We start from the raw sequence: 22790 nt of genomic DNA, 5'->3' as shown, positions 1-22790 counted from the left end.
AAAAGGGGTCATATTTTGCTAAACCCACTTTTATTAGTGTTTGGTTCATTTATTTGTGTTCATAAAGTTTGAATTTGAACCCTCCAGGTGCTGCAAAGCTATCTTTATATTAATTCTGGCAAATTCGTGTGGATTTCTACAACCCGTTGTAATTCCTGCTTCATTTGTTACATTTTATAACTAATTACGTCACAACATTTGCACATATAAGGTCAAAACTTCAGACAAACATTTCTCCAAGTACGACATAATTGTTTGTCAGCAGCAGCGGTTGTAGTAAAAACTGAAAATATGTTCAAACTTCGAGCCGATTAGCTGAAATGTTCAGTTGTTGGTTGTGTTAACGAACACAAGTGGCTGAACGAGACAGAAAGCACAGTCAACAACCTGGAAGGGGCGGGGCCTGAAGTGGCTCATTTGCATTTAAAGGGCCAGCGCTCTTAACGACCTTTCTGCTGTCACTACTCAGAAATAGGGTTGAAGATGGAGCTGTGGAGTTGAATTAATGAAGACTTCAGACCCAAGCAGAGCATTTACAGTTTATGTAGACCACAGGGAAATGTTTGAAAATATATAATTCCATTTAAAAAGGCAACCCTTTATAGTTCACTCATAGAAATACTCTGAAATTCAACATTTCAACCTTAGTGTGTTATTGGAGGACATAACGACATTATTTCTTTTGTGAAATATTTCAAAAAATTTTTATTATGCAGAAAATCAAGGTTAATGAAGTTAACATATTTGGTTCCTTACCTGTAAGTGGCGAAAAAAATAAAATAAAATCCATGAAAAATACATGTAAAGTAAAAAGAACAACTTTTACAACATTAGACCAACATACAGTCACGGAAAAACTTATAAGACCGTCAAAGTCATCAAAAACAATGGTTATGCAATCAAGTACTACCTCCTGTGTGTATCATGTGACTAAAACAGACAGAAAAGAAAACATGGAATGCCTAAAAGCACTGTTTTTGGCAGTACAATGTCAAGTGATTTTGGTTAATGTGAAGAAAACCATGGAAAATGGCTAGATATTATTTCTTAAGTTAAACTCTTATGAGCTATTTTTGTTGCTATCATTATATTTGTCCAAATAAATGTACCTGTGGTTGTACCAGGCATTAAAATGAACAAGAAATTGAACAAAACAAGAGGTGGTCTAAGCATTTTTTACGTGACTACAAGTGCTGATCCAGACCCCTGTCCACATCCACATTATCCCTTTGAACATCATTCCTTCCATTAGTACCATTACTTCATGGTACCTAACAAAGCAGGTCCACTCACCGTTCATGCAGAGGTGGACCTTACAGACCCTGGAGACCACATTGGACCTGAGATTGTTGACTCACTGGAACTGTTGTAACTGCACTGTCTTGTAATGCATGTGGAAGAGGGTTAACCTTTATTTAAACAGGAAAAAATGTATTAAGATTAAAAACATCTTCTTTTCTAGAGAATGCGGTCCCAGACTCAACATAGAAATCACAGCCATACATTAAATCTTACACACATCCACAGTAAAAATAAACATAAAACACAATAAAAGTCAGTTCTGAAACTATATATAAGTCACTAAACTAAGAAGATGCATATTTTTGAGAACCGGTTCCCAGTAGCTCGATTCCTTAGAATCGTTGGCCTGCCTGCTTAACGATTCTGCTTATCGATTCTGCCTTCGTTGTGTATGCGCGATGACGTCACACGTACGCTGCATTGTTTTGGTCAGAACGTGGTTAACATGGCGCTGAGGCAGAAACGGTCTAAACAGACGACACCAGGTCCACTTACTTGGAACACTGTCAAAGCTTCCATGTCTTCAAAAGGGTGGAATCCCTCCAATATCCTCAAACATTTGTCCACAGGATGTGACTCATTTACAGGAATGTCACGTATTTGATACTCAGCGGCGCTTGTGAATGTAGCGGCAGAGTGAACGCTGGGCCAGTTCCGGTTCCAGTGTGGGCAACAAACATCGTAACTCCTCAAATACAAGTTTCCGAAGGTAAGAAGGGAAAGGAAATGAGGTCGAACCGGTTCCACGAAGTAGAAATGTGGCAATAGAGGAATTAGTAAAGTGTCTTTAGTTTCACTTTCACTGTACCACCCCCCACCCCCGAACCGGCCCGGCGTCATCTGTTATTATTATTTGTACATACTGTATATGTTATATTTTCTGTGCAGAGATGGAAATGTAAAAGACAGTTAATGCAAACACACCTGTTTGTTCTCTTTTATTCCCTCACCCAATGAGAATCGATAAGGAATCGGATTGATAAGCAATATCGATAATGGAATCGGAATCATTAAATTCTTAACAATTCCCATCCCTATACATATTAAACACCATCAATAATTTAAGATACTAAAAGTATAACAATGTTAATTAAAACCTGATTCATTTAATTAGAAAAACATCTCCATTCTGATTTAACCTTTTTTTTTCCCCATTCATTTACAAGGACTTTGAATGTATTTACAATATGACATGGGTGTCTAACTCTTCAAACTTAGTGGAAGTGAGTTTATTAACCTATCAGATGAGACTGACGTGTATACTAATGCGATTCCAGTCCGTGGAGATAAAAGTGTGATTTACTGTGAGTTCACGCTGGTTCGTTCACATGGAAAAACAGTGCGGTGTGTGTGGCGTCACACCCTTAATCCCTCATGTTGTAGGGTTATTTCCTGTTGGTGCAGATTATTTTCACTCTCAACAAACCTAACAGCGAAATCCACACATCCAGGCATCTCTCTGCGGTTCTGCTCTTGTTCTCACCTGGCCAAACAAACCGAAACAAAGAGCGGCGTCGAGCTTTTCAAGCATGCGCGGCGTGTACGAGTAGCAAATGTGTGTCTTTGCGCTGATATTACAATGACAGAGTGGACTGCAGATGCATAAAACCTGGCTCCAGTCCTGCATTAACATTGCCTGGGCGCTGATAGATTGTCTCTGGCTGCATGTGCAATGCGTTAAGAGGCCTCCCCCGATGGTGGAAAGACACCTGCGTGATTGATGCACGCTATTTAGCAGCGGGATAGAACAAGTGCACCTCCGCTCCGGGGAGCGTTCGCCAGCACCTTGGACTGGACAGCTGTGGGTGGCCGACGGGAGACGGAGGCAGGAAGTGAGGGATGGGGGACAAAGACAGGATGGAGAGGAAGGCAGGGATAACCGAGGGAGACGCGAGGGAGCGAAGGAAAGAGGACGAAAGAGAACGACAGAGCGATGGAATGAAAGAAAGAAAAAGGGGATGTGTGAGAAAAAGAGCAAGCGACCTACATCTGTTCCTCATTATCCTCCTGGCCCCTTCTCTGGTAATCGCTCCATCTGACATAACTCACAGCAGACCTCACTTTGACTACAGATGGGAGTCGATGGGAGGGGGGAAAGTTATTCAAGGCAAACATGTAAAAGGTACAAGTGAAAAAGAAAACAGAACAAGGCGGCCTTTGAACACGCGTGCACCTGCTAATGCAGATGAAAGCGAAATTCTGGAGTTTTTCTGTAGCCATCATCGGCGGCGCTTAATCACATCGTACCCACCGACTTAATTACTCAGGTCTGGGAATGCAGCGACATTAGCGCAGACAAATCCAGCACAGACAGCTTTTTAAACAGCTGTCAGGTCAGACATGTTATTTTATAGGAAAAATAAAGTCCATCACAGTTTACAGACCAGTGACCTCCGAAGCCAAACGTAATTACCTCCGCTAGGAAATGGAGTTTCCACTCACTTCTTTTTGACACTTTACGTGTCTGTGCAGGATAACAAAGGATATACCGCACCCATTTTCATGACACCTAGTGGAAGGGTAGGGCAGAGGCCAAACACAAACTTCAAATTATAAGTGGATTCATTAAAAAGGGGGAGATTCTGCTGTTTTTTTAATGTTTTCAAACATTGCAGCAGTAGGTGTTTTATTGAATTACAAACATCTGAAGGAAATTTACCAGATATAATCCTACTACGTAACGCGAGTTCTGTGTCCGTCCAACGTCCGATTGATGTTGCAGCACAGGAGGGCATTTGTATAGATTTTCCTCAGGCGCCACAGGCCCAATCGCCTCAGACCGGGTCCCAACTCACCACAGACCGGGTTCCAGCGAACCACTGACAGGGTCCCAGCGAACCACAGACTGGGTCCCAGCGAACCACAGACTGGGTCCCAGCTCACCACAGACCGGGTCCCAGCTCACCACAGACCGGGTCCCAGCTCACCTCAGACCGGGTCCCAGCTCACCACAGACTGGGTCCCAGCTCACCACAGACCGGGTCCCAGCTCACCTCAGACCAGGTCCCAGCTCACCATAGACCGAGTCCCAGCTCACCTCAGACCAAGTCCCAGCTCACCATAGACCTTCACAGGCCCGATCACCACCAAACTCGCCAAATGAATAGAAACATTCCCTGACTATCTACTAGGCACAATTGTATGTCTGTATTCAAATGTTGTGAGGCATGCTGGGCCATTTTAGCCTCTCACGCTATTGAACAATGGCACCTCGGGTACAATGCCGCTAGTGTATACAATGAACAAACTAATGTTGTAGGATCTACAAAATGACAGATGAGATAACTTTGATGTAACGTCGGAGGCGAGGGGAATTGTTTTTGGCTCGGTTTGTTTGTTTGTTTGTTTGGTAACCCTCTAGTGGTTGAATTCCTACCATATTTGCTTTATAGATTTCCAGTGACCCAGAATAGATGGGATTACATTTTGGGAAAAGTTGGTCAAAATTCAAATGTTTTATGAATTGTTTAAATGTTTTTTCTTCTTCCATTTACTTACAATGGGAGATTAAAATTTCACATGTCTATAAAAAACATACTCTCTATTTCAATTTACTTCAAACTTGGCACATATATAGAGGCAGTTGATATGACCTCAGCACATGCATAAACATGATGACATCAGCTGGATCGATGCCGGAATTTACACCATGTGATGTTAGGTTTTCTTCTGTGCGTGTGGGTCACTTCAGGGCTGTAGACGGATCAGAACTGAACGTTAAGTGTGAACGTGGAGTGTGAACGTAGCCTGAGTCGTCGTCCTCCCAAAACCAAACACTATCATGTCCATCTATTCTGACATTAGAGTTATGAGTTTAATACTTTTTGTGTAAATTAGCGTCAGACTTGGATTAGTCTGTGAAAAATACATGGGCAGATCTTGTGTAAAACCTGTTTTTTTTTTTTACACTCTTGGTTTTTATACCGTTATGTTCTCTCTGACCTCACTGTGAAATCAAAGAACAAACTTGCCCAGAAGAAGGTTTTCCCAAAAAATTACCCCAAAAATTACATGTATGCAAATGCCAAAGAGGAGGCAAACAGTGTGTTATTATAATCAGATTCTCCTCAGTGTCTTGCAGGTCATTGAATTCTTGAGACTGTGCAGAGGCTTTTGAGGCCTCTCCCTGCACTTAATCATGATGTATTGAAATGAGATCTGTGTCTGGCACAAGGAGCCCCCCGGGGCCCAAAGCCCACTTGTAGACCGGCGAAGGTCAGGCCCCTATTGTACTCCTCGACCGACAAGTGCTCTTTTTTAATCACGGAGCTGCTTTGACTCAGAGTGTCGCAATCATACAGATGCGCAAGTCGGAGAAACGGTTGTAGTGTTTGAATATGCAAGGTGTGTTTGGGTATAATTAAGTTGCTGACACCGTGGAGGCGGATGAGACACAGGATAAGGCAGAAGGGACGGCTTTCAAGTCCAGTTTTTACACAGTTCAGTCAGAATTTACAATGAAATGACTATTTTTTTTGTTTGTTATTGTATTTATGGATTTTCAACAGCATAACATGGATGTATCATACAGTGTGTACATTTTTGGCTGTCATTCTTAACATACAGGGTGGGGAAGCAAAATTTACAATGAACATTTAGTTGTTTTTTCTCCGCAGGCACGACGTCAATTGTTTTGAAACCAAACATATATTGATGTCATAATCATACCTAACACTATTATCCATACCTTTTCAGAAACTTTTGCCCATATGAGTAATCAGGAAAGCAAACGTCAAAGAGTGTGTGATTTGCTGAATGCACTCGTCACACCAAAGGAGATTTCAAAAATAGTCAGAGTGTCCATAAAGACTTTTTATAATGGAAAAAAGAGAATGACGATGAGCAAAACTATTACGAGAAAGTCTGGAAGTGGAGGAAGAAACAAAAAACGTACCAAAGCTTTTATTAAAGCTCTCAAATCCAAAATCCTAAAGATTCCAACCAAATCCATGAGAAAAATGGCAATTGAACTTGAGGTAGACAACAAGAGCGTTAGAAATGCAGTAAAATATGATTTGAAGTTAAAATCTTACACAAGAACACCAAAACACTTGTTGACAACAGCAACAAATCCAACTTGAGCAATTTTTGGGAATCATGTTTATGGCCGCCTTCTAGCCCAGATCTAAACCCTCTGGATTCTGCTGTTTGGGGCGTTTTAGAACATGCTACCAAAAGAACATCACACAGCAATGTCAACTTTCTTAAAGATACTATTAAAGAAGAATGGGAGAAGCTGTCACCCCAATATTTGAGGAACACTTGCGCAAGTTTCAGGAAGCGTGTGAAGGCAGTTATTGAGAAAGAAGGAGGACACATAGAATAAAAACATTTTCTATTATGTGAATTTTCTTGTGGCAAAGAAATTCTCATGACTTTCAATAAACTAATTGGTCATACACTGTCTTTCAATCCCTGCCTCAAAATATTGTAAATTTTGCTTCCCCACCCTTTAAGTCCCCACCCCCAACTTCGAGATAAGCATAAACATGTAATTATACAGGGTGAAACAAAAAAACGGGAACTTTTTAACAATCCAATAAAACCAAGAGTGATGGAAGAAAAATATTTTATTCATAGTCATTGAAACCTTAAAACATGCTATTTAAGAAACAATGATGGAATTTTCATTTTTTTAAAATTCCTTCCTGTAGATGGCGTCCTCCTGTACGAATGCATTCTTGAAATCTGCTGTTGAGATTCCTCATTGACCGCTGCAACATCTCAGCTGGGATTCTGTGAATTTCATCCTGAATTCTCTGTTTTAACTCATCCACAGTTCTTGGTCGAGTCGTGTACACTTTACTCTTGAGATAGCCCCGCAAGAAAAAATCACAAACCGACAAATCTGGCGATCTAGGGGGCCAGGGAACATTACCGAATCTTGAGATCACATGGTTGCCGAACAATTCTCGCACAGCCGCCAGTGGTTACTAAAATGGGGGTGTGTTTACTTGCTCAAGGTCACTGTCTCGCAGTGCTGCCACTTGCTCATGTCTGCCAATACGCTCTTCAAAAATTCCCGTTTTTTTTGGGTCACCCTGTATATACCAAAACACATCAGAAATATGAACAGGAGGGACGTGGTATTTACACAACTTCCACATGTGAAAATAGAGCAAAAGCAAAATGAATCAAGTGGTGCCAGAAAACATGAAGACACCTAGGCGGCCTGTGATAATGGCAGTCTTAAAAGGGGTTAATTAACATTGTTTGTGTGGGGGGGATTACTAAAAAAAAAATGGCCATACAGAGGCATTTTAAACATTTATTCCATCATGGTCAAGTGTTAAGGCTATTCTAAGTGCATCAAAAAGTGTAATTTTGTCACATTTTCCAAAAATTGTCCAAAAAGTGGTCTCGGATCCTCAAAATGGCCATCCAGAGGTATTTTAATGGGGTCATACTTTGCTAAACTCGCTTTTATTAGTTTTTGGTTCATTTATTTGTGTATTTGGACCCTAATAGTTCATAAAGTTTGAATTTGAACCCTCCAGGTGCTGCAAAACTATCTTTATATTCATTTTGGCAAAAATTGAGTGGATTTTTACAACCTGTTTTAATTCCTTCTTAATTTGTTGTATCTATAACTAGTTACATCACGACATTTGCACATATAAGGTCAAGACTTCGGACAAACATTTGTTTGTCAGCAGTAGCGGTTGTAGTAAAAACTGAAAATATGTTCAAACTTTGAGCCGATTCGCTGAAATGTTCAGCTGTTGGTTGTATTAATGAACACAAGTGGCTGAATGAGACAGAAAGCACGGTCAACAACGTGGAGGGGGTGGGGCCTGAAGTAGCTCATTTGGATTTAAAGGGCCAGCGCTCATAACGACCTTTCTGGTGTCATTCCTCAGAAACAGGGTTGAAGATTGACTTGTGGAGTTGAATTAATGAAGAATTCAGACCCAAGCAGAGCATTTACAGTTTATGTAGACCACAGGGAAATGTTTGAAAATATATAATTCCATTTAAAAAAGCAACCCTTCATAGTTCACTCATAGAAATACTCTGAAATTTAACATTTCAACCTTAGTGTGTTATTGGAGGACATAACAAGACATTATTTCTTTTGCGAAATGTTTCAAAAAATGTTTATTATGTAGAAAATCAAGGTTAATGAAGTTAACATATTTGGTTCCTTACCTGTAAGTGGCGAAAAAAATAAAATAAAATCCAAGAAAAATACATGAAAATTGAAAAGAACAACTTTTACAACATTAGACCAAAATACAGTCACGGAAAAAAATTATGGCTGAACGAGACAGAAAGCACGGTCAACAACCTGGAGGGGGCGGGGCCTGAAGTAGCTCATTTGGATTTAAAGGGCCAGCGCTCATAATGACCTTTCTGGTGTCATTACTCAGAAATAGGGCTGAAGATGGACCTGTGGAGTTGAATTAATGAAGAATTCAGACCCAAGCGGAGCATTTACAGTTTATGTAGACCACAGGGAAATGTTTGAAATTGCAGAATTCCATTTAAAAAAAAAAAGAAGCAAATTATCACTCTTTTAAGGTGTTTTAAACATTAATGCATCAGACACCAATACCCACCCAGTGGTCAAATGCTAAGGCTATACTATGCACCTCAGAAAGTGTAAATTTGGAACGTAATTTTCTTTTTTTGGAGTTCAGAGGGCTACATTTCACATATCGTTAACCTCATAGAATAATTAATGTCTAAGTCATATTAAATTGTGATATCTGCATGATTTAACTCTTCTAACACTGCTGATTCATTTCATGCAGATCCCACAATTTGGCCAAAAATATGACTTTGGCAATTATGCTATGAGGCTAACGATATGTAAATGATGATGGGTAACAATAGGTATTATTGTTATGATGAAAGCCAAATATTAACTTCAGATCTAGCTTATTAGTCTCTTCTTAAAAGCTAAAATCAGCAAACCGGCTTAAATATACTTTGTGTTTTCTGTGTTTTGTTCCTAGAACTCTGAAGCAAAGGCACCAATTAACATCAGTGAGTTGTGTTTCTTTCCTGTAGACAAAGGGCTACAGTCGCTTCTAACAATCTGGTTTGTAACGTCCTGGCTTTTTCATCCCGACTCCTGCGAGACGATACAAAGACCTGCATCCAATATTTGTAATATTCTGTAATTATGAAACTACACACTTCCAGAGACACACCGATACACCACGAAAAACCCAAAGGAGAGGCAGATTTCAGATGATTGGCCCACCTAGGTACAGAACTTCAGGACATATGATTTGTTAGTCTGGCACTGATCTTTGCAAATGTACGTCTCCGGTTTCACCCCTGGTTCTGGCCTCATGAGAACATCCAGGACCGTGCAAGTGTAGTTTGTAAAGGTGCATTTTGAAGTCATTATTGCCAGTGGGCGAAGGAATCATGCAGAAATTTAAAGAAGGGGGTGGAAACGTTGCTCACAGCTGTAAAAACACATTGAGACGTATACTCTCTCACACACACAGAGCTGGAGACTTTGAACAGCAGCTCCAGGTGACTGCACACCTTGACTTCCATTTATCAAAAGCCTGTTTACTCTGGCTGACAAGACTTAGCCGCTGAGGAATCGACTTCCAGGGAAAGATGGATGCACCCGCTCCACATCTGTGAGAAAAGCCTGGCAGCGGCAGCCACGGGCCATTCTCAAAGATTTGGAATGGAATTGGCGTTACACTGTAGTGGCTACACATACAAGCACTATCTCTACCGAAAACGCACTGGGTCTTTATTACAATTGTATGGACTTCGTTTGACACCTTTGCACAAATACATCAATATTACTGTGTTGCCTGTTTGTTGGTGAATGTGCAGAAAGGGAGGTAAAAAGACATAAAGACGACTTGTAGAAAATCCTGTTATATATAGATTTTTTGGCTCTGTTTGTTTTACAGAGCCTTGCTAGGTATAAATAACAATATTAAAAGGGTCATATTTTGCTAAACCCACTTTTAATAGTCTTTGGTTTGTTAATTTGTGTGTTTGGACCCTAATAGTTCAAAAAGTTTGAATTTGAACCCTCCACGTGCTGCAAAGCTATCTGTATATTAATTTTGGCAAAAATCAAGTGGATTTCTACAACCTGTTTTAATTCCTGCTTAACCCTTTCATGCATGAACTATGACAACCTTCATCAAGATTTTTTTCCTAAGTGTTTTTATTCCTCCTTAGGCATGAAAAAAACAATGTGATTGAGGTTTTTTTTTTTTTCATGGAGTTACATAATGTCCATGCATTTAATTTTTGAAGTAAAGAAACGTGTTTAAAACCCAATATCAGAAAGTGAGATGAAAACAATGAAATAAAAACATTTTTAATGCAGCTAATCTGATGTTTTCTCACATTTTAACATATTCTAATGCTAGTTATTACTCACTTCATGGAGATAATATGCAAAAAAAAACAAAAAAAAAAAACTTTTTGTCTAACAAATAACAACTGATTTACATTCAAACATGTTAGTGCAGATCAGGTTTATCAAGAACAGCAAAGTTACAGTAATGGACTGAATGTCAGTGTATGTGATGATGCATTAGTGTCCACTGTGTTGGCTGATATGGAACTAAAACAACTAAACCCATGAATATACAAGAGAACAGCTGGAGAAGAATTGTCCACTGGAGTGACCACTGTGCATGAAAGGGTTAATTTCTTATGTCTATAACTAGTTACATTGCGACATTTGCACATATAAGGTCATGACTTCCGATGAACATTTCTCTGAGTACGCCATAATTGTTTGTCAGGAGCAGCGGTTGTAGTAAAAACTGAAAATATATACATTTTTTGCTCTGTTTGTTTTACAGAACCTTGCTAGGTATAAACAGCAATATTAAAAGGGTCATATTTATCTAAAACCACTTTTAATAGTCTTTGGTTCATTTATTTGTGTATTTGGACCCTAATAGTTGAAAAAAATTGAATTTGAACCCTCCACGTGCTGCAAAGCTATCTGTATATTAATTTTGGCAAAAATCAAGTGGATTTCTACAACCTGTTTTAATTCCTGCTTAACCCTTTCATGCATGAACTATGACAACCTTCATCAAGATTTTTTTCCTAAGTGTTTTTATTCCTCTTTAGGCATGAAAAAAAACAATGTGATTGAGTGTTTTTTTTTTCTTTTCATGGAGTTGCATAATGTCCATGCATTTAATTTTTGAAGTAAAGAAACGTGTTTAAAACCCAATATCAGAAAGTGAGATGAAAACAATGAAATAAAAACATTTTTAATGCAGCTAATCTGATGTTTTCTCACATTTTAACATATTCTAATGCTAGTTATTACTCACTTCATGGAGATAATATGCAAAAAAAAAAACTTTTTGTCTAACAAATAACTGATTTGCACTCAAACATGTAAGTGCAGATCAGGTTTATCAAGAACAGCAAAGTTACAGTAATGGACTGAATGTCAGTGTATGTGATGAAGCATTAGTGTCCACTGTGTTGGCTGATATGGAACTAAAACAACTACATGATATGATATGATATGATATGATATATATGATTATGATACATGGACGGTTGAGTTTCCAGCAGCATCTGCAGGGTTAATCAGGCCACAGTTCAGAATATATTGAGATTTATATTTCAGACTAAAAGAACCATTGTGGGCTTGTGGATTATTTCCATTTTCATTCGACAAAGAGTACTTTGGGAATGCCAGTAAGAAACACCTGCCATTTGCTTTAAATTAGGCATTAAATTAAATTTGTCAGTGTTAACCTCCTTTACTTTTGAAAACATATGACTTCACATCTCAGTGCTGTTCGCAGCAGTTTTCTTCTGGGGGCCATTAAATCACTCCAACTGAGGTCTGGGCTTTGGTGAACTGCCTCCTCTACCTTAAACGTCCTGATCCTGGATCCTGGAGGTTTTATTTCCATTTTTCCTATGACTTTTTTTTCTCCTAATGGCCAATTTCTTATCCCAATCTGTAGATTTTATTGTAAGTCAAACGTTTGCTTGGGCTTTTTTTTTTTAAAAGCGGTTAATGAGACCCTTTTTGGCCTTTCCGCCAAAATTCACTTTCCAAATGTTTGAAAATGTGTTTTTCACACATTCTTGCAGACAGGTAGGTGTAAGTGATCACATGACCTCCTATGGATGGGAACCGTTGGCAGCAACAGACAAATTAGAAATAAATGCTCATTACCAAAGATGTTCTAGCTAAAGGGGAAGATTCCATTCTCAGCAGTTTTACTATTGATGAACTCATAATGACTGATTCACTTCAACTTTAATCACTGTTAGTCTAAGCCAGTGTTTTCAGTTCTTCACTGTCGCCCAGTGTTCCTTTAATTATGATATTTAGTCTTGTTGTAAAGCTGAGCAGATTTCTGAGCTTGTCAGACATCTGTGACGTGCTTAATGTGTCTGGCTACTCTCTGGGTTTGGTTTCAATAACATAAAGAAGAAAAAGAGGAATCGAATTGCATGATAAGGCTCATATGTACACAACACTAACAAGTGTTCAGAGAACGCAAACCTCCGCCAAGCACCCCGAACAGTGTGGATGTTTGGATTGACTATTTCTTTTTAAAGTATGGATGTGCAAAACAAATTTCATAATGATATTTCACGAATTGCATTTTTCATGATTTTTTGAAAATGGTGCAAAAAAAATGGCAAAAGTCAACAAAGCGTAATGGAAGAGAAATGGAGCGGAACGATATTTCGTACAAAGTTGAAGCTTGGTACCAGTCATGTGTATGTCAAATTATATTAAATTCCAATCAATATTTGTTGAGTTCTAATGAAAAATGTGTGGTAAATGGGATTTTCAGTGTTAAATGTAAATGTCCACAGAGTCCACATTCCACAGTGGATGTGGACAATTTTGTGCCAGATACAAGATATTGTTCTTAGCAACGGGTGGATCAAATTAGAGGCTAATCGGAGTCGTTTTGCATTTTTTATGAATTTTTGAAAATTGCTCAGTGATGAGAGAGAGGAAAATTGTCGATTTTGTGACCTTGCTGTGACCTTGAACTTTAGCCTACTTGGCCCAAAATTTAATGGGTTGGTTCCAGGGCCTAGGCCTATCTGTGGGGACAATTTGGGAACAAGAAAAGCACTCGGAGACTGCAGACTTCTGCTGTAGCGTGGCTCAACTTTGTAAAGTTAATAATATGGCTAGTCCGAGAAAAAAACAAAAAAATGAAGGTCTTCCTTTTAAGGTTTTTTTTTTTATTCCAGTCTTCCCAAACCCAGTGACAGCTATTTACAGAATATTAACAGGAAAAGGGAAAAGAAATAACTAAAAAAAAAACCTCTTTGCAGACTGACAAAACACCCACAATGTGTCGTCAGCTTTATCAGACTCCCAACAAAGCCAAAATGGCCGACATATATAGGGAAAAGCCCCTCCCACTGGGCGTGACCCACAGCAATCAGTTATACAAACATGATTTCTCCTCAGAAAATCAAAAGAAGAAGAAACCTCAAAACACAAGGGAAATAAAGAAAAATACCCCCTTTAACCTTTCCACTCTTTTTTTATCATAAACCACTCTCTACCAGAGAGAAATAACCTTAATAAGTGGAAACCACCAAGTAAATGCTCAGGTGACCATTTTCCCGCTCGACGCCCCCTTTATTAAACGGCGGCACTAGCTACGCCCCTGTTTGGCCGGCTCAGGGTCAGTCTGCAGGAAGTAGCACGTGTGGTGAGTGTACAGCATGAATGTCGAATGTGTGCGTATGTTGGTGTGTGGAACGGACAAGTGTGCACCCTCGTACAAACTACTGTACAGGGTGGGGAAGCAAAATTTACAATGAACATTTAGTTGTTTTTTCTCAGCAGGCACTACGTCAACTGTTTTGAAACCAAACATATATTGATGTCATAATCATACCTAACACTATTATCCATACCTTTTCAGAAACTTTTGCCCATATGAGTAATCAGGAAAGCAAACGTCAAAGAGTGTGTGATTTGCTGAATGCACTCGTCACACCAAAGGAGATTTCAAAAATAGTTGGAGTGTCCATAAAGACTGTTTAGAATGGAAAGAAGAGAATGACTATGAGCAAAACTATTGTGACAAAGTCTGGAAGATACTATTAAAGAAGAATGGGAGAAGTTGTCACCCCAATATTTGAGGAACACTTGTGCAAGTTTCAGGAAGCGTGTGAAGGCAGTTATTGAGAAAAGAGGACACATAGAATAAAAACATTTTCTATTATGGAAATTTTCTTGTGGCAAATAAATTCTCATGACTTTCAATAAACTAATTGGTCATACACTGTCTTTCAATCCCTGCCTCAAAATATTGTACATTTTGCTTCCCCACCCTGTATATGTGAGTGTGCACTGTCCGCACTCAGTAAAGGGGATGCTCCGTCACATCAAGGCAGATCAGTGGGCCCCCGTGGCCCCGCCCACCCCCGATCACCACCAAAATGTAATCATTTCTTCTTTGTGCCAGTATCGACATTTCCTGAAAATTTCATGAAAATCCGTCCATAACTTTTTGAGTTATCTTGCTAACAAACAAATAAACAAACAAACATGCACGTGCGCACACACAAAAAGCAAATCGATCACAATACCTCCTGCCGAAAGTAAAGATGCTGTAAATGACATTTGTGTATCACAGTGGTTCTCTGTCTTTTTTTGTCGACCCCCCCTTTGGAGGACGAAACATTTCCAGGCCCCCCTCAACCCCAACAGCATTGTAACTGTGCAATTATAACATTTATTGTAAGAAACATCAATATCGTAATAATAATTTTGCATATAATGGTCCAAATTTTTATGGCGTATAACATGGAAATGGTTACAGATATCAATATAGTTTGTTTTGATCGCTGATAGGAAGTCATATATGGGCTTTGACTGAATTAGTTGAGTTCTCCTATCTAACACAGACAGAACCACACAACCTCACAAATTCAACTTACTGATTCTTGATAGAACATGTCGGTGAGATACAGGGACATTGGTTCTATTTTTATCATTTGGTTTTCATACTGTTAGTGCTTTGCAACAGGTCTCCAGTGTTCAATAACTACAACAGAGCACATGTGGAGGCTCTGATGCTGTGCTTCACTGATGCATACTCGTAAACTCCTTATATAATTTACATATATCGGCTGACATAGTGTAACCTTAAATCTTAAAGGGTCCTTGGTCTCATAAGGCCTTTGGGCATTTTCCCACTTTGCCTCCTAATCAAGCCTCATTTTGAACACGGTAAGGTATGCCGATTCCTTCTATACAGACACTAAAGGCCAACCGAAGGAAGATCGCAGGTCAGCGGTGCAGTTTACACTTGAGCGCTAAAACAAATTATGCTCATAAATACGACTAAATGATAAATAATCCTCTCCTGGACCACTGCTACTTCCTGTTGGAGTTGGAGATCAGCAGCGTTTCCCTGCCCACACAGCTCATACACTTTGGCTTTTGTAGGGCAGCGAACATGTGACACAATAATGTAATAAGGTAAGCTTCACTTAAAGACAGGAAAGGCGCATTAGATATTTTTATGGCTTAAAAAGAATGTATAATAACACGCTGCTGAAATTGCCTCTGGGAGTTGGATAGGAGTGTAGGAGGGTGGGAGAGGATTGTACATGTTAAAAAAAAAAAAAAAGCTCTTCCCTTTGCTGTATTCCTGAGCTCAGATAAGCCAACATTTCCTCCCTGTTTGGGTTTATTTTCCTACGGCTTTAGAGGCAGGCCTCATATCCCACGCTACAAAGCCTCTGCTCAGTTGAAACTGGAGCTGTCTCAAACCTGGACTAGTGCTGTCCTCTCGCGTGACCCCCACCTCCAGTGTTGACCCTTTGAGTTGAACACCCCCCGAAGTAGACAGGAAACATACGCGGCATCATGAGAAGTACATGTGTAAACCTTATAAATACAGTCATTTACATTCGCCTTGGATTTACTGTAGGCTTCGCAGTTTGGAGAAACAGTCCAACTGCCAGACAGACCAAACAAAGTCACATAAAACCACATGTAGAGGCTGAAAAGCACATATTATGTCCGTTCTTAGGTAAGAAATTATAGTAAAAAATGAAAATTGTATTCTAATTAAGTGGCCAGTCACTCATAACACTGGGTTACAAAAAAATGTTTTTTGCAAGTTGTCTAGGTTTTTTTCAACTGAATTCGGACCATTTTGCACCGCTAAATCCAAAAATGACATCTGTTTTTCTCAATCAGGTCAGGTTTCTTTGCTAATTTGATTTTGAAAAATTTGATCTTCTCACAAAATATAATAATTAATACCAAAATAAGATTGGTAAGCACACTTTATGAAACTTGTGACTTGATTCCTGTTAGGTACAATGGTGTATTCAGCGCAGATGTAGCAGAATACGTCAGGCTTATTTTTGCAAGATCTTCTCGTCGAAGCCGTTTCATTCACCTGTAATATTAAAAAAAAACAACCATAAATTGGCAAAAGTAAAATCTTCAGAACTCGTTTATTGCAAGAAATATGAAAGAATTTTGTATCATATGATGTGAAAATGCCCATAAATGTAAGCAAAACTGTTAAAAAGCCAATATGTAGCATAGTTCAGAAAGTTGACCTGATTGAGCAAAATTAATGTGATTTTTGGATTCAGCACACCAAAATTATCCTAAATCAGCCCAAAATACTTGAACAATAAATTTGTTGTTGACCAGCGTTATCTGACGTTTCAGTGATTGACTGTTATTTTTAACCCTTAATAGTTCATTCATGGAAAAAAATCTGAAATTCAAAATGTCAACCTTAGTGTTTTATTGGAGGAAATAACAAGACTTTAGACATTTTTAAATGGTATTTTAATTGTATTTTGCACTGTAAAGCACTTTGTGACTCTCTGCGAAAAGTGCTCACTAAATAAAGTTTACTTACTTGCTTTACTTAAAAAAAAATGTCATGTAGGAAATCGAGGTCAATGAACTTACCATATTGAGTTCCTTGCCCATAAGTGGTAAAAAAAAAACCCAAAAAATCAAAAAAGTATGAATAAATAATACAAAAAAACATACATAAGGTGAAACAAATATGTATTTTACAACATTAGAAATTTTCTCTATATCTAACCACCATTTATTATAATATTATCTTCTGTAATTTGCATTTTTTCATTAAAAATTATGTATTTTCCTATATTTAATTCACTGATCATGTAGATGTTCATTAAAGCTCACAGTAAATTTAAAGGTTATTGTATCAGAATGTAGAAAAATGAGGAAAAGTCGCATTTTCACTCAAATGTACCATTAACTGAACATAAACCCAGTGTCTCCATCCACTGTCATTGATCCAACTCCATGGGTTTTACTGGTGAATCAATGCTGTAGAAGATGATGGTGTTTCCATGGTAACTACGGAGTCTTTGAACGTCCGAATGGGTCATATCTGATGACCATGAAAAGATGACACACTGCATTTTACACCAATTATTTACATGTATCGACAGGATTAGTGGATCAACAGGTATTAACCATTTATAGTATATCTCATAGAGATACTCCAAAATTCAAAATTTCCACCTTAGTGTGTTACTTCTGTGAAAAATTTTTCTGTTTTTTTTTTTTTTTTTTTAATTAAGTAGAAAATCACAGTCAATGACGTTACCTGTAAGTGGCAAAAAAAGTACATACAAAAGTACATATATAAGTACATATAAAAAATTCAAAGTTCTCAAAGTTCAAGTGCTTGAAAGTGCTTGCATTTATAACTCTGTGATGTGATGCGTTTATGTATTTTTAATATTAACTCGAGCCAAAGCTACTTACAGAGTGGTCCGGTGCGAGTGAGTCTGAAGAACGCCAAGGGGCTTCCATTTTTTTTTAGATAAAACTTTGTGTTCTCCTTTAATTTGAAAATTTGCTATTACGAAACATATATTTACATGCTTGTAACATAATTCAGTGTACATTATTGTGATAAAAAGTGAAAAAAAAAAATAACATGAGTATGTGTTTTTTCTGTATATATGTATTTTACCCCAGTGATAAGGTGTTGTGCTGGGAAAATTAGAAAATGATCCTAACCCATAAAAACCAAAACCATCTACTGATCTAAACTGTTTAATACCTGTTGATCTACTAATTTTGTCAATACATGTAAATAATTGGTGTAAAATACAGTTTATCATCTTTTCATGGTCATCAGATATGACCCATTTAGTTACCATGGAAACACTGTCATCTTCTACAACACTGATTCACCAGTAAAACCCATGGAGCTGGATGAATGACAGTGGATGGAAACGCTTGGTTTATGTTCACTTAATGATATATTTTACCAAAAAAAAGTCACTTTTCTTTAGTTTTTTCCATTTTTAATCTAATAACCATTAACTTTAATCTGGATTTTTATAAATATCTACATGATCAGTGAATTTAAGTATAGGAAAATACCTGATTTATACTTAAACATGCCAAATACAGAACGTAATATTAGACTAAATGGTGATAAATCAGTTAAGAAAGATTAAAAATAGATGAACATTCATCTGGGAGATGCAATAAAAGTAGCACTGGGTGTTTATGTTGTTCGTTAAAAGTGCTTGAATTTGACACATCTTTACAACATCAGTTTTACATTTACATTTATGCATTTGGTAGATTTTTCCAAAGTGACTTACAGGGGAAAAACCAAAAATAAAAGAAAAATACAAGAATAGATTAAAAAGACATAAAAAAAAAAAAAACAGCTGTACAATTAAAAACAGTGAAATAAAAATATCAAGTAAAACGACAGAAATTTTTACAATTTTACTCTGAATGGATGGAAAAATAACAGGTAGAAAAGGTGATAAAATATCATAAATAACAAATACAGCGAGATGAAAAAAATATATATGTAAAAGACACGGTGTAACGAGGTTAAAATCATATAAGCGACTAATAAATACATTTTGGTGTAATGCTGTATGTATGAATAGTCATGTTATATTGAGTGAAATGTAATTATGACATATGAATGTTATTGAACAGGTATCTAGGTCTGGTCAAATTTTTTTTTTTTCCCATGATGCCTCTGTAACAACGCCACGAAAAACCTTAAATTAAGCTGATATTATTACACTTTCTGAGGGAATAATGTTTTCAGTCCACACAGCTTCCATGATGGGAATGTTGATATTTTGTCTTGCTGTTGGGCAAAAAAAAAAAAAGATCAATGGCGAAGAAGAATAACAACAATAAAACTTTAAAGAGCACCTTAACTGCAGTTAGTCTGAGGTAACCTGGGAATGGCGTGGGTGCAATAAGCTGGTATTTTCTTTTTTCTTTTTCCTGTTGCTGAGGAAAATAAACCACACCGGAGCCCCGTTCCCCCTCAGGCTCTCTCCCACGTTTTAACATGTTATCCTCCACATCTGTAATAATAAGGGGTCATTTGTTGTGATTACCGCTTTTATCTGCAACCTGCATCTTACATCCACAACATCCTCGCCGCTACACCTTCCTCCCCGCGCCGGCGTGTTTATGCTCACAACAATAAACTTGGGAGCAGGAGGCTGCGCTTAATTCACTGCTGCTGTGACAGATATGCATACACATTAACATGGTGCAATAATATACAGTACAACGGTAAGAGTTGCTATATTTATTCTGCCGCTGACCAGCATTTGTTTTAATATTACATGTTCTCAAAAGGAAGGAACATGAAACCACACTTTTTTTTTTTTGTTATTACTTAATGTATTTTCATTTCTGCTGCAGCCCATATTATATCTGTTTTTACCATTAACGCTCTTTTATCTGTTACATTTTCTACTACTCCGGGGCGTGTTAACAGCACAACACCAGAGTTTAATGACTGTATTCGCCACAAATCATGCAACAAGACAACATATACGTCCTTATTTTACGTCATTGTTACCAGATTTGTAGCGCAGACATCAGGCCCGTGCATCTAAACTGCAAATCCAGTGGTGTTTTATAAATATTATGTGCATTTTAATCGGTTCAAATGGAACCTGTGCTCTGACTTTGCTGCGAAGGAATTTAATGAGCTGGCTCGGAGGTTTACTGTAGGCAAAAGAACTGCCCCGGAAAGATTATGGCTCAGATATTAATAAATACATTGAGTTTTTTTTTTTTTTTTTTTTTTAAAGCCCTGGTATCTTTAAGAAAACTCCAGTAAATATGTTCTTATGTTGCCTCATCATTGGCAGTCCACAAAATTATGTCAACGTGGCTTTTGTTTTAGTGAATATCTGTGCACATTTCACACAGGGACATGACAATAACTACAGATACTCAAACTAAAAGTTGTTTCTTGTGAACTTTAATCCAGAGATGCTTTGGGTAGTTGTGTGTTACAGTGGATCTAGTCATACTGTAAGATATACAAAGGGATATACAGGAGCTGCAGAACAGAGCATGACATAATATAGCATAACATAACATGGTATAGCATAACATAGCATAGTATAGCATAATATAACATAGTATAGCATAACATAACATAGCATAGTATAGCATAATATAACATAGTATAGCATAACATAACATAGCAAAGTACAGCATAACATAGCATAGTATAGCATAACATAGCATAGTATAGCATAACATAGCATAGTATAGCATAGTATAGCATAACATAGCATAGCATAGCATAGTACAGCATAACATAGCATAGTATAGCATAACATAGCATAGTATAGCATAATATAACATAGTATAGTATAGCATAACATAACATAGCATAGTATAGCATAGCATAGTATAGCATAACATAGCATTGTATAGCATAACAAAACATAGCATAGTATAGCATAACATAACATAGCATAGTACAGCATAACATAACATAGCATAGTACAGCATAACATAGCATAGTATAGCATAATATAACATAGCATAGTATAGCATAACATAACATAGCATAGTACAGCATAACATAGCATAGTATAGCATAACATAGCATAGTATAGCATAATATAACATAGTATAGTATAGCATAACATAACATAGTGTAGCATAACATAACATAGTACAACATAGTGAAACATAACAGCGTAACATAGCAGAACATATCATAGTGTAGTATAGCACAACATAGCATTACATAACATAGCATAGCATAACAACATAACATAGCATAACATAAATTTGAAAATGGTGGGAAAAAAAAAAAATTGAAATATTTTTAGATTTTTAACATGAAACCTTTTTTTTGTGGACCAAAATAGAATTCAAATGATTATTTTTAACATGAAAGTCTGACAACATGGCATAAAACCATATTGATTTTAACACAGGTCATTTTTGATGCTTTTGATGTTATATTATAATATTATAGTATGCACAATATAGTTTAACCCTTTCATGCATGAATTGTGAGAACCTTAGTCAAGATTTTTTTTCTTCAGTGTTTTTATTCCTCCTTAGGCAAGAAAAAAAACAATGCGATTGAGTTGTTTTTTTTTTTTTTTCTGTGGAGTTACAAAAATATTCATGCATTTAATTTTTGAAGTGAAGAAACGTGTTTAAAACCCAATATCAGAGAGGGATGTTAAAACAATGAAATAAAAACATGTTTAACCCATAAAGACCCAAAGAGCCACTGGTGATCAAAAGCGTCTATTGATCTAAAATGTTTAATAACTTCTGAACCATTAATTCTATCAATATCTGTAAATAACTGGTGTAAAATTCAGTTTGTCATCTTTTCATGGTCATCAGATATGACCAATTTGGACGTTCAGAGGTTCCGTAGTTACCATGGAAACACTGTCATCTTCTATAACATTCATTTACCAGTAAAACCCATGGAGTTGGACCAATGGCAGTGGATGGAGATGCTTGTTTTTATGTTCTGTTAATGATATCTTTGCTGAAAAAGTCACTTTTTCTTCAGTTTTCTCTGTTTGTGATACAATAACCATCAACTTTAATCTGAACTTTTATTTAATCTACATGATCATTAAATTAAATACAAGAAAATACCCGATTTATACTGATAAAATACAAAATACAGGCTTAATATTATAAATAAATGGTAATAAAACACTTAAGAAAGGTTAGATATTGAGAATATTTTATTTGGGAACTGACATAAAAGTAACGCTGGGTCTTTACGGGTTAATGCTGCTAATCTGATATCTTCTCACATTATAATATATTCTAATGCTAGTAATTCCTCACTTCATCGAGATAATATGCAAAAAAAACCTTCTTGTCTAACAAATAACAATTGATTTACATTAAAACATGTCACTGCAGATCAGGTTTATCAAGAACAGCACAGTTACACTAATAGTCTGAATGTCAGTGTATGAGATGGTGCATAAGTGTCCACTGTGTTGGCTGATATGAAACTAAAACAACAAAACCCATGAATATACAAGAGAACAGCTGGAGAAGAACTGTCCACTGGAGTGACCACTGTGCATGAAAGGGTTAATAATCATAGAATAAAAGTTATGATGTAGTGATGATAGTAATTGTAGTCATAACAATGATATACAAGTATGTAGTAATGATAATGGTGTTGTCCAGCCAATTAATGCCCTTATTGAGTGTC

The sequence above is a fragment of the Sphaeramia orbicularis genome, chromosome 2 (assembly GCF_902148855.1).
Source record: "Sphaeramia orbicularis chromosome 2, fSphaOr1.1, whole genome shotgun sequence".
NCBI classification, from domain to species: domain Eukaryota; kingdom Metazoa; phylum Chordata; class Actinopteri; order Kurtiformes; family Apogonidae; genus Sphaeramia; species Sphaeramia orbicularis.
Note: the sequence above shows the minus strand (reverse complement) of the source record.